The sequence below is a fragment of the Cynocephalus volans genome, chromosome 13 (genome assembly GCF_027409185.1).
Source record: "Cynocephalus volans isolate mCynVol1 chromosome 13, mCynVol1.pri, whole genome shotgun sequence".
Taxonomy (NCBI): domain Eukaryota; kingdom Metazoa; phylum Chordata; class Mammalia; order Dermoptera; family Cynocephalidae; genus Cynocephalus; species Cynocephalus volans.
In genome coordinates this window covers 108,570,944-108,587,925 of record NC_084472.1, presented here as the reverse complement: position 1 = coordinate 108,587,925, position 16,982 = coordinate 108,570,944, and the positions used below count along the sequence as shown (strand labels likewise).

General features: G+C 47.9%; 1 long non-coding RNA gene across 1 annotated transcript in view; it reads left to right on the top strand.

The window, feature by feature from the left end:
• Positions 1–1,843: 1,843 nt before the first annotated feature.
• LOC134362218 (uncharacterized) overlaps positions 1,844–16,982 on the top strand; it is a 42,321-nt gene continuing 27,182 nt past the window's right edge. Inside the window, exon 1 of the long non-coding RNA XR_010021525.1 lies at positions 1,844–2,109. This is a non-coding gene — a long non-coding RNA (uncharacterized LOC134362218). The remainder of the gene's footprint in view (positions 2,110–16,982) is intronic.

Genomic DNA, 16,982 nt, shown 5'->3' with positions numbered 1-16,982 from the left:
TCTGTGCCATTGTAACCATGGTTTTTGTTCACGACTTTGTGCACATGTGGTCCCTCTGCTTGTGCATCATGTGCTCGTGGAGGACAGGCCTTCATCTTAAGTCTAGCTCTCCTCGTGTCTTGCAAATGAGAAGTGACTGTGTCTTTGACTTGGACACACTCAGTCGTTCCAGCTCCTCTGACCCTTCCTACCTCCCCTTCTCCCCTCTCTATTCAGCCCTACTGCTTTTTTGGTGAAACATCTTTCCCTCTGATCTCATTCATTCATTCATTCTTTCATGCATCCAAACAGTCCATATCAAACCCTCGTTCTATGCCAGATGCTATGCGAGGAAAAAGTATAGATGTGATCCTTGACTTGAAGAGTGTGGCAAGGATCTTTAGGTGAGCAGCGCTTACCTTTAGAAACAACATTACAGACCTTTCGTGCCCATTACTTTTCCAGCCAGACTGACTCTCGAATGCCACACTAGATGCCTAAGAAACCTCTCTGTGGGAGAAGCTGCCCTGCTTTGGGGGGTTCCGGGTTTGCTTTGCTTCAAGCTGCCCATGGTGATATTTTATCCAATCCTTTTTTCTTTTTCTGGCTCAACCCAACTCACCACCAGTTGCTATTCAGTTAAAGAAGAAGACTGGAAATATAGTAAGCCTGAAGCAATGCTCCCTGACTGCGTGGTGGTGCACGAGGGAGCAGCGTGCACGTGCACCCATGCACCCGCCCTGCTGGCCGGAGCTCTGGAAGAGCGGGCCCTGGACCTGTGATGGGCACCAGCCCTGCGGTTCGGATGGACGCTGCGCCCATCTCTCTGTGTCCTGAAAGTGCCCCCAGCTGACAATGTGATTTGGGGATGGTGACATTTTAGCTATTTTCTTTTGTTCCCTGGCTCTGCCTTAAATAACTGCAAAGTGTGAGGGGGACTCCTCCAGGGAGAGGGCTGGTGGCCTGTCACAGCACCCTCTTCCTTCATCCCCACTGTTGTTGCTGTTCCCCCATGGCCCTGGCTGGCCCCTATGACATCTTTTCCAAATGGTAGGAGGTGGGAGAGAACTCGAGAAGAAACATAAATCCTCGCTAAAGTCCTCTTGGAAAAGTCCACGTGCTTGATCCAAGTGGCTGGAAGGGCCATGAGCCTCCCACCTGCACCGTGTGTGTACCTGGCGTCTACTCAGGGTTTCAAAAGGGCTCCAGAGGCTTCTCGCAGTTCATCAAATTTTGAAGTTTAAAATTTTAGTTGACTTCCACCACAACCGTGTCTTCTTCCCATCTCTGCATTTGCCTCTGTGCCTCTGCACCTAGTGGCAGGTGTGGACAGTAGAGAGGGTGTGGGGCAGAGGGGTGACACAGCAGGTAGTGAGTGCCACCCGAGGTGTCACCAGCCTCCCACAGATTCCCAAGCCACAGTCTGGAGAAGGCTCTTGAGTGTCCCCTCCCACAGACCTGGCAACCTCAGGGATGGCCGTCAGATGCATCATTACCCATTCTTCAAGAAAACTCTGTCAAGTGCCCTGGCTGAGTCACCCAGCTAGGCTGGTGGGCATGATAGAGAGAGAATGACAAACAAGCAGTGTCTGTGAGTCACAGATGGGTCCCCCAGGGCCTAAAACAGGGGTTGGAAGCTGGTGGTCACTCAGTAAATATTCGCTGAGTCAGTGAAGGAACACAGTGTGTGAAGTGCTGAGGAGGAAAACAGAAGTGTGCGCTGGGGCGACGCAGGCTTTGTTTTGCTTCTGGGGGTGAAGCATGTCTCCACTCTCACCATGTGGTGGCCTTTCAGCAACACTGTCACTGATCTTTGCACATTATTCCACAGACAAGCAAACGAAGGCTCAGAAGGAGTCGGCAAGCTCCCTGTGTGGTCATGCGGTTCATGAGCCGGGACTGAAGCTCAGGCCAGCCTGACCCCAGGGCTGACGTGCACCGGGATTGTGGGGAGTTTCCAGAAAACCGGTTCCTGAGAAGAAGCCAGCTCAGCCTCTGGCAGCCTGCTCAGCACAGAGGAGTCACTCAGTAGATATTTGCTGAATGAGTAAGCTGTGGTTCATTATGGGGACCTGGGAGACTGGAAGGCTTGGCTCTACTGTGCCCCTGCAGTAACAATCCAGGAGGCAGGTAAGGGAGGCTCAGGGAAAACCTGCTAGGCCTTATGGGGAGCGCCAACCCTACACCAGCTGACCTTTAATTATAGAAAATAAGTGCACGTCACAAAATGTCAGAGCTGGAGAGACCACAGATAACCACTTTAGTGACTTCAAAAGTGGCTTCTGTGTCTCCAGGGGAAAGCCCTTTCCCCAGGACAATGTTATGGCTCACAGAGTGTGACAGAGAGGTGTGAGCGGGGCTGCTCTGCTGGAGCAGGCAGGATGGGGAAAGGTGGAAGCCCACCATGCAGCCTCCTAGGACCCCACAGTGGAGCCGATGTGCTCAACATAGTGAACGCTAGGGCCACGCAGAACAGAATCCGAAAACCCTTGGTCCAGGCCGGACCCTGAGAGGAAACTGAGAGTTGGAGAGGGAGATGACTTGTTGACAGCACACAGCTAGGAAAGGGCGATGCCTGGATTCAGATCCAGATCTTTGGCCATGTGGATCATAATCGTTTTTGGAAAATTAAATAAAGATGTAGGAGAAGGTACTCCCGAGCTGTTTTCAGGGATTTGGTGCCATGTTGGCTTGGAGAATATTAGCGAGAAGGTCCTTGAAAGGACTGCAGCTCTATTTTGCACATTCTTGCTGGCTCTGGCTCTCACAGTAAGGCAGAGGGCAGGTGTCAGCACAGGGTGGACATGCAGTCTCCCTCCTCCCCTGCCCACGCAGGAAGGTGTTGGGGGCACCGAGCAGACCCTTTAGGCACGAGGACAGCCTTATTCATCTTCACATTCCCTCTCGCCCCGTGCATTGCTAAGCCACAGCTTGCACGTGTTGACTGAATAATGGAAGTTTTTCTTTACAGCATTGCTTGCCATGAGGCTTCCATCTGTTTTGCCCAGATGAATCCTCCAATCTTAGTTATTTTCTTCCCTAAATCTTGGGGAAAGGCAAGGCAATGCGCCCGATCCCAATCGGTTTCCCATGGGAGCAGATTCGAGATAAGTACAACACTTCTGTAGTGAGTGTCTGAATAATGAGTGTTTCTCCTGAGGGGCAGTGCAGGCCACAGGCCCAGGGTAACTTCTGGCCACAGGATTTACTTTCCTTGGCTGCTTTGGCATTTCAGCCCAAGGTGGGCCCTGCAGCCTGGGCGCAGGGGAGGAAAATGAGGTCTTGGCCTCCTGAGGACACTAAAGACAGGCACGGAGTAGACAGGAGCTGGAGGCTCCTGCCTTCTTCCTTGGCAGGTTAGTGGGAAGTCGTCCTGAGCAGGCCAGGACAGCTGATGTGGTGTGAGTCTACTATGCCAACTGTTTTTGGACAGAATTGCCAAGTAGTGACAATTCTTTCCATTTGGAAGTGACTCTTCTCTCCAGGCCAACTCTGTGACCTCAGCACTGGGGGGCCCCAAGCTCATCTCTGAGCAGGGGTTTCCTGTCTCTAAAGTGAGGATATCAGCATTCACCTCATGATAGTGTTGTAAAGCTTCTATGTCATGACAACTGTGGACAGACAGTGTGTGCGTGCCGTGTAAGTGAAAACATTATTTACCATTGCAGTTGAGGCAGAGGAGAGGTTTCCCTCTTGTTATCTCACGATGTAGGAAAAACCCCAGGAGCCACAGGGAAATCCCAGCTCCAGTGGTGTCCCTTAGCCTGGCAGCCTCCTTTCTGCAGCCAAGGCAGCTGTCTAGCATGGGGCTGGGGTCTGGATGGGGGGAGTGAGTGGGTGTTGGTGGGGGAGGAATGGCATGACAGGCGTGGTCTTACTCAGTGTTTGTTTCTCATCTGTTGCTTATGGGTGGGTGGCTGGCTGTGTGGGGCCTGTGAATCCATGTTGCATGAGTCATCACAGGAAACACGCACTGGCCCCATCTTCATTTATGCAAAGCCTCTTTCCTGAGGTGTGGGGTCACGGTTAGATGTGGTGGTAGGAATAGTTTGGTTTGACTTAGTCTGTTTCTGGTCTAATCACTTTTTTGGCAGAGGATCTGTTATGTGTCATTTACAGTCTTCCCACCAGCACGGCTGCAATCCCTGGGCTCTGTCAGAGCCTAGGAAGTGGTGGGACAAGACAGACCATTGGTTAGACAGACAAACAGATCAAGGTTGTAAGCTCATGGTGAGTGAGTCTGAAAAAAACAAATCTCCCTTCACTGTGGCAGGGGTCACTGTGAAGGTGAGGTCATATCTATAAGTGTGTGTGACCACTGTGATTCCTGAAGACAAAGGCGAGGGAGGGAACTGTAGAATCACGTCATCTCCTCTCTCTGTTATGTTGAGAATGTGGAGGCAGAGCCGGTCACACAGGACATGTCAGAGCTGTGGCAGAAGCTGTTTCCTGCTGCTCTGTTTGCCAGGATTTTTTTTTTTTTTTTTTTTTTTTGCCGCTGTTTGCCATGATCTTGATGCCAACAGTAGGCTGAGATATAACATTTGCAGGATGGACCGATGGGCCTTCCCAGTTTCCTATATATACCGTAAAAGCGCCAACTTCAGACATCCAGTGAAATAATGAGGGAGAAAACCCTACGGGATTTTATATCATGTGGTATTCAATGTTTATTAACTGGGATATACATGACATTTTTTGTTGGCAGTCCTAACCCAAAGGAAAACAGAAATCTAGCATGAATTCCACTCGATAAAGACATACTCTTTCTTCTTGAAAGCTGGATAAAATACATAAGCAACTTGACTAGGGTGTGGATGGGATTAAGAAAAAGGCAAAAAATGTTAATAAAATAGATTTCTTCAGGATTAGTTTCTGATTTCACTCATGCCACCGAAATACTGGTTCTACTGGTCCCAGGGCAAGGTATTCAGCCTCTGCCTTCTCCTGTGTTTTCATCTGCTGTGGGTCAAATGTATCCTCCAAAGGCTCATATATTGGAAAATTGATCTCCATTGTAACAGTGATAAGAGGGTGTGAAATCCAATTCTGGTATTTGAAGGGTGGGGCCTTGAGAGGTGATTGGATCATGAAGACCGTACCCTTGTGAATGGGTTCACCCATTCATGGAGTCATGAGTTATCAGGGAGTGGTTCTCAGGCTTTGGCAGGACAGGGAGTGAGCAGCTCAGCCTTCTTGCTCAGGCCCTTCTCAGCATGTGGTATCTTGCATCGCCATGGGACTCTGTAGAGACTTCCCGCGCAGAAGGAGGCCCTCACCAGATGCACCCCCTGGACGATGGATTTCCCAGCCTTCAAAACTGTAAAAACTAAATTTTATTTCTTTATAAATTACCCAGTTTTGGGTATTCTGCTATAAGCAACAGAAACGAACTAATACATCGTCCGTACAAGGGGACAGTGCTAATAATCATTCTCTTGTTACACAGATTCCATGTGTTCTGAATCACAGAGAACAGTGCTTGGCACACAGTAAACATTCAACGCATGTGAGCTATTGACATTATTCCAGTGGAAAATGCCACTCAACTGTGAGCCCCAGAAAGCCAGGGCATAACCACCTATCTTCAGTGGCTAGCACAGTGCTTGGTACCTAACAGACCTCGCTCTAATAAATATTTGTTGGCTGATCAGTGGATAGAGTTTGGCTTATGGAGATTGTCCAGACTGCTGAGTTCATAAAGTGTTGAAAGGCATAATTTGTTACTGTGAGTATGAAGTCGGTTTCTGTTATGCTGATAGCAGATTCCATACCTTAGCAATAACTGAGAATACACAGAGAGACCCTGGCGTTGTGAGTCTGAGGCTCAGGCCAAGCAGGCCGATAACCTGATTTTCAGCATAGTGTCATTTAAAGACTAGTGATGCATAGAATTGTCTGCAGCCACTGTTTGAGGAGTCGAAGCATTCAGACAGATGCTAACAGTGGCATCCAGGGTGACAATGGGAACGAGCTATTCTGCCCAAACTCTCGCTTGCAGGGCTGCAGCCATGTTGTTTTGGTGAGGGCCAGTGGTCAGGGGAAATGTGGGCTGTGTGAGGTCATGAGGTGATGGGAAATGAAGTGTCTCTTTCTCCAATGCAGCTGGGCTTCTTTTAATGGGCAAGGTCAGCAATGAAACGACCAGGAAGAGAAACTGCTGCCATTGTGCACCAGCTGCGATCTTACATCAGTCATCCCCTGCACCGTTCCTTTTGCCACAGGCCGCAGCAAACACGGCCCTAATCAGTTTTACATCTCCGTTTAATTTTATTGGAAAGAAGAGCTGGCAATGCATCACGGAGGCCGAGTGTGACATGAAAGGTGACCCCCGCCAACTTAATGGCACAATACATAACCCTTAATGAAGTTGCTATCTTGTCCCTCTTCTGCTGTCTCAGCCCCGTGATTTATGATGGCATCATTTTGCTTTTGCCCTCTTTTCATTTCAGCTTTGACAAAGCGGATGAAACAATTATCTTCGTTATCGGCCAGAGCAGTGGGAGTGTGATAGTTGGGGGGATCTCTGCAGGTGGATGGCCTTGGCTGGGGATCAAAACCAGTGGTGAAATGTGCTTAGGGATTTTTTTCCTCCTCTTCCCTTCTTCTTGTGACTATGGGCTCCTGAAGATGGATTGTGTATCCCAATGAGCAGTGTGAGTCCTAGATCATTGTGGCAAGAAGTAATCTCAGGAGAAGGAAAAGCTGCAGATAGAAGAGAGCTTGGAATTTTGCAGTTTGTTCTCTTTGAGCTCCTTATATTTGCTTTTCTGTGCATGCCCAGGCCAAGCTCTCTCTGTCACACCTCATCTTACATCCACCTGCATGAATAGAACATGCATTTTCTATATTACACCTTGCATTTATTTAGCATAATTAAAAGTTATTTATTCATGTATTCAACCAACATTTACAGGGTGTCTTCTAGATGTTAAAGAAAATTAGGTGCTGTGGAAGCAGAGAGAAGAAATAACTATGGATTTTATCCTCAAGAATGGAAAATTCTACTAACAGAAGTAAGATATGAATATAAGTGCATGTATCAGGAGATAGAAAGAGACAAGCATAACAAGGGTGTAAACAGTGGAAACCGGTTGTAAGGAGAAATGATGTCCAAAATGAGAGAGCTGGACCTTAAAAAGGGGAGTAGGACTTGAACAAATAAAAGTGAAAATGCATTATATTTATCATGTTAGAGGCGATGTAGGTATGTAGATGGACAGCTAGCTGCATACATAACACAATATAGAGCAGACTGGTAGCAGTTTCATGTTATTTTGCCAAAATGATATAGGATTTAGGGAAAAATGATGGGATATGCTTTGGGCCACAACAATGGTGAATTAACATTTCAGTTGGTGGCTCCTGATGTCCAGTTGGAGGTGAGAATGTAGTGTATCTTGTTGAGTATGAAGAAATTTAGTTATAATGAACTGCAAGGATAGAGTCTGTGAAGTCTGAGCATGTTGCAGAGACCGTGTCTTCAGGTGCCTGGCTTGGCTTGTGTTCTCCCCTCCCTTCCACCTCAATTTATGCACCTGACATGCATGGTAGGGGCTTAGACCTGTGCTGTCCTTGCTAGTGGAGATCTATGACGTGAATACATAAACACCTGCTATCACTGACTACGTAGCGTTGTCTCAGGGCTGCACATTTTCCCAATAGATAAGCTTGCAAAATCCAACTCTGAGTATCTTTCTTTCCATTGTATCTGACTCAGAATTGTAATTAGTTTTTACTAATGGGTTCTATGAAGTCCAAAGACACTTGGGAGGAGGTTCTTTAATCAATGAGACTCCCTTTGTGAATACCACCCAAATGAGGCCTGTGTTATTAATGGGTTTTCAGAATGGTGAGAGTTTTTCCACAGCATTCTTCTCAGGCGGATGGAGAGCTATAATGTTGGCATGGTTAATTGGGGTCTCAGGTGGATCCTTCACATAAATCTGCATGTAAGTAAATTTAAAAACAAATACATCATATATACTGACATATGTGTACCGAGAAATTATCTCCAGAAAAGTCAATATACAATCCATTTAGTCTCTGCCGTCGCCCAACCCTTCTCCGGTGTACAGAGTAAGGGGGACGGAGGCAGGGCAGTTTTGTACCCTGAGCCTGTTTTCTAAAAGCAGCACACATTTAGTACTTACCTTTAGACTAGTACATTGACATGATGGTTGTTTAGGACTACAGTGAAAAATATTGGGGGAGGCAGCGTGGAAGGTCACCATTCAGCATGCAACTGAGATATCAATGGCCAGACTGTTAGACACAGAGAAGGCAGTCCAAGAGTGGCAATGTTTTTAATGCTCTTGCCCCCACATCCAGCCACTGGTGCAGGCTTCCCTTGCCCCACCTGTCTCACCCCTGCGCACCACCCCACAGTCTCCTGCCCTGCCTAGAGAGGCACATTCATCACCACTTTTGATGTTAAAACCTGCCTGCAATTTTGTCCTGATGGGTGCTGTGCAGAATGAAGAGATTAAAATAACAATAGCAACAACAGCAAAGCACACAGAGCTGTTTGTCTTTGCATTCTCTGGGTGCAGTATCCAAGAGAGGTGGGAGGTCCATTCCACCCGTTCTTCTCTTTAATCCTGTTAAGTGGGGAGCTGAGGGGGCTCGGTGGCCCAGAATGCAGCTTGTGCATCATGTGCAGCACCACGTGCCCAAGGACCATCCAGAGACTCCCCCTGAGCAGGCAGGGGTGGGTGATGGGATAATTTTTGGGAAAGAAAACAAGACGTTTTTTGGCTGGGGCTGGGGAAGAAGCGAGGCGGGAGAGGGGAACCCTGCCGTCACTTCCTTCGATCTCAGTACATTGGAAAGGTCTTTCCCTGATGCCTGCTGATATTTCCTGATGGAAATTTCTTCCATTGATAGAGATACAGATGGAGTTTGCCGACATGGGACTGCAGACACACTCTGGGATAATGAAAAAATGCCCAAGGTAGCCATATGCTCAGTGGCAGTTTGTTAGAAGGAACTCCAGTTGGGTGAATACATAATAGCATTTTTGGCAGCATTGACTAAGGGGGATCCTCTGTACTTCTATGTCTTTTTGCATTTTTTCGTCTAATTTATGTGAATTTTGAAATTGCAGTCCTGTTTCTTAATATTCTTTGTGAGGTCCTCTTTCCTTTCTTCCTGAGATTTATTTCCAAGAGGTCAGAATGACCCGGAGTAAATGTAAACTTGCAGAATGCATTCTATCTTCTGTTCCATTTCCTTAAACTTCAATTGTAACCTTCCTTTTTTTTTATTCGAAAGAGTGTCTTATAATTAGTAATGATGCCATTAATGATGATGACGATGATGCTATTATAATCAACGTAACAGCTTCCATGTATTTAGCATTTATGGCTTAATCGTAGACATTATTATCCTTGCTGCATAGCTGTGGAATCTGAAAGTCTTTGGGGATTTTGCCCAGGGCAACACAAATAGTACCAATCAGCTTCAAGATTAGAATCAAAGCTGGCCTTGTTCCAAAGCTTCCAGAATTCCATGCTTTCCAGAATACCATGAATCTGTCTCAATTTGGGGGACAGGAATGGATGACAAGAGTGTTTGGCTACAAAACAATTACCACTCAGAGGTGACAGCATTTCAAGTTTAGGTTCCTGATTCATTTTATTACCTAAGGTTGCCAGGAGGTTTTCTTGCATCACCTGTCTTTATTATTATGCACAGCTTTCTGGGACAGTTTTTCAGAAAACATTCTGGGCTTAAGATCTCCCCAAATATTATTTAATTCTATTTATTTACTCCTGGGGTGTTGAAGTAACCTGGCAAAACTGATCACACTAAGAATTTGACAGGTAAAATCAGTGCTACTTTTGCCTTTCCAGTGACGATATGTTATTTGAGGCTCAGTCCACATGGCAGAAAAACTACTGAAACACTTTTGTAGATATTTGTGCTAGAAAGAAGCCCAGTTGAAGGTAAAGTGCTCTGACTAGAACTAAGCCAGGAACGTTCGGAACAGTGTTTTGAATCCATGTGCACAGGGGATAATTTGCCTCAGGCTTTCTGAGGTGACATAAACTGAAAAGGTGAGCAGGGCCTGTAGACGTGCTCTGAATTGAGGCTGAAGGGGCAGAGGTGGGTGGTTTTTCCTCCGTTCCCAGCACTGTTCGTCGATACCTCTTGCTTGCATGCCATGTGTGGGCGAAGGTGGAGCTGGAGGGACCACACGGTCAAGGTAAGAAGCACAACCTATCAGGTGAAGGCAAGTGGCTCATTGCATAGAATTTGCTTACTTCCTTTGGAACTGTAAATAAAAAGCGCACCCTATAGTAGGGCTTTATACCCGCATTTCCATCTCCCAGATTTCCTGCTGCTCCTTCCCAGTCTAGCGTCTTGCTAGGGGAACTTGGTAGCTCCTAATTAAGTGAGGTAGCTTGTTCCTGAGCAGGATGAAACATACTTATAAACTCCCGCTCTCCGGTCAAGTCCTTGGTTTCCTGAAGCTTCAACTGTCTTCTTGCAAGGTGAGTGCATGTGATTCAGGCATCGATGCTCAGGAGTGGTGGAATCGGGGTAGGGGATGGGAAAGAGGGAGGACAAATGAACTTGATGGGACGTAAGGACAGGGAAACAGTGCCTTGCAGGGGGCTCCCATCTGATCAGGGCACCAAGGGTGGGGCGAGCTGTGTTTTAGGGAGGATTCTCCCTGCGATATTCTGTCTGCTGGAGATAGCAGCTGCTGAACAGTTCCCAGACCGGCTTGCAGGCCCCTGGCAGCCACCTTTTTCTCCTCTCAGTCATCCAGAGGTTCTGAGAGGAGAAATTACAGCTCTGCGCACCTTGAAAACAGGTGCAATGAGGGTGGGAGAGAGAGACCCTTGCTCTGTTTTGCCCTGGTTTTGCCTGAATCTCCACCAGCAAACCCATTTCCTGCCTGGTGCCTACCTAGTCTGTCTTGTGGCTTATGTGTACCAGGGACATGTCATCACAAACTCCGCCTCGACTTCTACTTTTACTAGAATATGATTCCACACAGATGCTCCCATCCGGGGCAGAGATTTGGGACAATGTTGAGCTTTCATCACTCTGAAGTCTGGAGGCAGGTTGTTAGTTGCCCAAGCCTTGGTTTAGGGGCAGCTTTTTTTTTTTTTTTTTATTGCCAGAGAACCCATGCCAGGGTTTACCTCTGCTAAAGAATTTGCCCTCAGAACAGGCAGTAAATCTGTTCCCTTGGCAGAAGCCATAGCTTATGACATACTCCTGATAACCCAGCCAGGCCACAGGGCAGCCAGCATTTCTGCAGGGGGTGGACATCACATATGCACACAGAAATTGCTCCCCTATAGGAAGTGGTTTCCGCTGATATTGTTTGTCACCTCTGAGAAGTGCAAGCAGTGTGACACATTTGGTTCTGGAGGGGGGAGGGGGATTAGGTAGTGTCATTCTCTGTCTTTTACATGAGGGGAAGCTGAGGCACAGAAGGGCCAAAGGGCTAGGGCCAGACCTCTGCGATGCGAGCGGGGTCGCTGGAAGAAGGGGCTGCAGAGCTTCTAGCCCTCGCTGTCCACTGAGGTGCTTCCACTGGGGGGCATGTCTGTGATTCATCAGGAAATCCCAACTACAGACTGGAGAACTCTGACATCTACTAATTAGGTGAACACATTACTGTCATGTTCAAACAAACAGCAGGTTCGTGCCAGGCTTGGGGAGGCAGCAAGAGCCAGCAGGAGCCAGTTCGTGTGGAGCCAGCATCCCCGGGTGCCGCCGTCTGCTCCTGGGCCAGTTCAGCAGGTTGACTTTCTGGTCCCAGGAGCCCTCAAGGGGTATTTTCACACCAGTGACCTCAGGGCTGATTAGGGGTAGGAGGAGAGTGTGCCTGTATCCTGTATCTCAAGGGCAGGGCCGCAGAGCCTGCTATGGACTCTACCCGAGCATCATGTTTTCTGGGGAGGAGAAGCTTGGGGCAAAGACATGCTCTTTCTTGGTTCACTGCTCACGTGAGCAGAGGCTCTCAGCTTAGGCTCTTGGGGTTGATTACTCAGAGATGCAATTGAGAAGCTACAAGATTGCTTACAGCTTTACAAGCTCCGGCTGCAAGACGGCTTGCCTTCCGCTTCCTCATTCCGGCCTGGGAACCTTCTGGACCCCATGTGCCCATGCTCTAGGCTCTTCATCAGACCTCTGCCCTCTTCTGCTCTTGTTTTTCACCTTGGTGCCCAGAAAGAAGTTGGGACGAGGGAAGCGAAGACAGACAGGGTGTTCCTTTCTTGGGCCTCTTGCTCGTGGAAAAGCACGTGGTGTAGTGGAAAGTAGCTGGACTTTAGATGGAGGCAGGCAAGAGCCTGAAATCCAACTCTAGCACTTAGATGCTACACAATGTAGGTAAGCTACTTAACTTGAACTTCAGATCACTTATGTATAAAATGGGGATAGCACTGTCTAGCCCAGTAGAAGAATGTACGGAAAAGGCATAAAAAAGTATCCTGGCCGTTTAAGGCCCCCACTCCCACCCACATCCTCTCCTGGGATGCCCACCCTTGCACAGGACAGCTTCATTTCTAGCCTTCTGCGGACATTTCTAGCTTGGGGCCTGGTTGTAAAGGGGTAGCATGATGAGCATGACAGTGACAGATGTGCACGTGGAAGATGCTAAACAGCAAACACCTCAGGGAAATGCAAATTCAAACAACGACGCGGTGTCACAGCGCAGCCATCACAGTGGCCCAAATCCCAACGCTGACCACACCAGACGCTGCGGAGGTTGTGGAGTGACAGCGGCTCTCCTTCACTGCTGGTGGGGACGCAGAGCGGCGGGGCCACTGTGCAAGGCAGGTCAGCAGTTTCTTACCAGACTAAACACGCTGTAACTGCAGGATCTAGCAATCATGTTCCTAGGTGTTTACTCAGCTGACTGGAAGCTTATGTCCACACAGAACCTGGCACCCGAATGTTTACAGCAGCTTTGTTCATAATTGCCGCAGCCTGGGAGCAACCAACACATCCTTTAGTAGGTGAAGGGATAAGTAAAGACACGGCACATCATTCCGTACGGAAAGAAGTGCGATAAAGTCACGGAAAGACATGGAAACTTACACGCACATTACTAAGTGACGGAGGCCTGTCTGAGAAGGCCACGTACTTCATGACAACATGCAAGGATCCAAGGACAAGAGATTCTGGAAAGTAACATTCTGGGAAAAAATGGCATGCTGGAAAAAAATATACTGTCCACTATGAGGACAGTAAACAGAGCAGTGGTCGTCAGTGGGTTGCAGTCAGGGACAGATGAACGGGCAGAGCACAGGATTTTCAGGGCCGTGAAACCACTCTGTGTGATGCTGTGTCCGTGGAAACATGTTGCTACACATCTGTCAAAACCTGTAGAATGGACAACACAGAGTGAAACTAATGTAAACGACTCACTTTACTTAATAATAATGTACCTGTGTTGGCTCATCAGTTATAACTAAAGTACCACATTGATTAATGCAAGATGTTAATCACAGGGCAACTGGGAGAGACGGTGAGAGGGTATGTGAGAATTCTCTGTATGTTCTGCTCACATTTTCTGTAAAACTAGAAATGATCTGAAAAATAAAGTCTATTTATTTTAAAGGACAAAAGACATAAAACTCTCACGAACCCAAGAGCTCAGGCCCTGAAGCTGCAGCAGCCCCTCAGCTTCCAGCGGTGGGGACTGAGGGCCCTGGAGACCACGGTGCATCTGAGGGGGCTTTGCAGGTGCGTTTCCAGTGAACGTGGGAAATCAGTGACTAGACTTCTCATTTTTGGCATCAGATGACGACCTTTTCTCAGACTCTGGTTCCTTCTGTGGCTTCCCTTTTCAGAGGCACCCACGACTTAGCCCCACCAGCTGCTATGTCCGCAGCACAACCAGGCATGGCAGGGACAGAGTTGGGGGCGCAGCGGGGTGGACACAGACCAAGTGACACGCGGAAAAGCGTGGTGGTTGTGAGGTAGTGGTTGACTACTCTCCCCTTCTTGCTGTTTAAAATTATTTCCCTTTAAAAATGTATCAGAACAGTGCTGTTTGCCATGTAGATCGTGAAAACGTGAACCTGAAGGGTGACAGGATTCGCATGCCATCTCGGCTCAGATGCTCGAGTTATACCACACTGTCCAGATGGCATCCTCCGTCCGAACTGTGGGGGCAAAGAGTTTCTTCTCGGGAAGAAGCCTGGCCTATCTTTGGACAGCTCTTGGATTAAAATCGTTTTTCCTCATACCAGTTTGTCATTTTTAATACAAAGTTTTAATGCTTTCGAAAAGTTGGATAGTTGGAACCCCTCTCTTTTCCTATAGTTAATAGGGCTCGACTGTAAACTTTTACACTCAGAGTTTTCACTGTCATAAGTTTTTTCAGTCCTTTCTGTCCACCTGAGCTCCACTTCTCTCACCCATTTTACAGAGGGGGAAACTGAGAGCCAGGGCTACAGTAGTCACCGTCCGCATCTGGCAGCGGTGAGTGTAAGTAATCAAAGGAGTGGAAAGGCCAGGCCAGAGGAGGACTGTCCAGGGGGTTCTGAGCTGCTCGGCGCCCTACCTGCCCTGCGCTCTCTAAAATGCCCCTCAGTTAAAAGTCTCCTAAGCAGAAACCTTAGGAAGCAGAAGGTTAAATAACTGTCCCTGGACTTGGCCCATTGTCTAATAGGTGACCAGAGAGTTCTTTCTAGTTCGGCTTATCTTAGAGAATCGTCATTTTAGGGGTTTGGTATAGGAGCATGTTGACAGAAGTCTTGAGCTGCCATCACTCAAACCTGAACCAAATAAAATAAAAATAGAGAGGAATAAATAAATAAAAGTGAGATTCAGCCAAAAAAGGGGGGGGGGGCGGAGAAAAAGACAGGGAGCTCACATTATCAACCAATAAACCCAATAATCCATTAGTGACCAAGGTTGCTGAATAATATAGTACTTCCCCAGTGCCATAATTTATAGTGCAGACTAGAGAATAGACACGGTTATTAGAGCGAGGCCAGTGGATGACACATGATGCATGGCCGAGCGGCATTGATCTCCACACAACAGGAAGGTGTCTAGACCGGGAGACGTATGGCTGTGCGAGGCGGAGTGGGGCATATTTCATGCGAGGCCTAATGGAGTGGTGGAGCCGGTGATGGATGGCTTCGCCCAGTCGCAGCAGCAGTGCAGCTACCGCCGTGCTCATGTCTGACCTCTTCTGAGCCTCTGTCCTTCACTCAGTCGGGGTGATCTCATCTAAAGGGACAGACAATGAGATGGCGGGGTGGGACAGGGTAGGGAGAGGGCTTTGACAGGAGTGAGAGTGGGAGAGGTGGAAGGGACCCTTCAGAGTAAGGCAGGCGGCGGAGGGTGTGCAGGAGACAATTAGATAGAGGAGAAGTAAAGGAGGGAGGGAGGCAGGAAGCGCCTGAGAGGTGACCCTGATGTCCAAGTCCAAAATAGTTTGTTATGAGATAAAAGAAATAAAAACTGTAAGGGCTCTTTAATGCTTCTCTTCCCTCCCCAATTCAGCGGTGTCCAGGAGCTCAAAGTGGCTGTCTTGGAAAGCCTGGGGCTCCCTCCACGGTGGGAATAGGTCGCCCTCCCCAGGACACAGAATCAAGGAAAGGCTGCATGTGACAGGGCAGGTCTGGTGCTAATGGGGGAGGAGATTCTGGGAGCAAGTTTGAGTCACCAGCATCATCGATTATGCAGTAGCGGGGGCAGGGAGAGGGCCTGCTGTCCTCCCTGGGCTCCGTGCCCTGTTCACTGATGCTTAATGCACCCTAATGACACTCTCGACCACGCCCAGGGAAAATTCGTGATCCACACGACAGCCAGTCCGAACCCAAGGAGCTCTGTGGGTGTTAGTTTTCCTTTGTCTTGTTTTGTAAATTTCTTTCTTGTGTCAGCGTTGGAGAGGCAGGATTCCAATCTTGCTTTTTCAGTTGATATTTAAGTAGCAAACATCATTCTCAGCCTCTGTTTCCATGTTCTCCAGCATTTCTGAGTCACTCCTTATTTGAAGCTGGCTGGTTTAGCTATGGCAGTGAGGGCTTAGACACTCCTGCTCTGTCCACTGCAGAACAAAGGGCAAGGGTTTAGCCACTTGTAGTTTTTACACCTTCCTGCTGCCACTCATCCACTACCTGCCACAATACACACGCAAGTCTCCCCTAAAAGACACACCTACCACTTCTCAGCCTACAGCTAAGACCTGAGCAAGGTAATTGGACTTACGACTCTGTCGGGTACCAGAACCTGAAAGGACTGTGAGCCTCAAGTGGGTATTTGTACAGCTTAAATATCATGGACGGTGCATGTGAGATACTAGGGCTTAAGTACCAGTTACTAGGGCTTAAGGTATTTTCTTTGTTATAACTTAAGACTTTTCTTTTTATTACTTTGGCCTTTGTTTATTATAATTTTGGACTTTGTCTATTAAAACTTCAGCCTTTGTCTATTATACCTTTGGCTTTAGTTTATTATTTCAAAAATTGTGCATAAAATTGTATAAATCCTACACCTAAGGTTGTTATCTTAGTCTGTTTTCGCTGCTATAACGAAAAACCTGAGACTGGGTAACTGATAGAGAACAGAAATTTGTTTCTCACGGTTTTGGAAAGTCCAAGTTCAAGCCACTGGCAGATTCGGTGTCTGGAGAAGGCTTCTCTCTGCCTCCTAGATGGCGCCTTGTCTCTGCATCCTCCAGAGGATGGAGTGCTGTGTCCTGGCACAGTGGAAGGGACAAAGGGTGAAAGAACGAAACGCTGCAGGAAGCCTCTTTTATAAGGACCTTAATCCCATTCACCAGGAAGAGCCCTCGTGGCCTAATCACCTCTTAAAAGCCCCACTTCTTATCACTACCCCATTGGCGACACCTGAATTTTGGAGGGGCCGCACTCAACCCACAGCAGCTGTACTGAGTAATCTTTAACCATCGAGGCACACGTTAGCTGCAGAGGTGAGCGCTGAGGCAGGAGAGGAGGGCGTTCTTCAGGAGCTCAACGCTATTTATAGACAGCACCCAAGGGGCTGAGCCGCTCCCT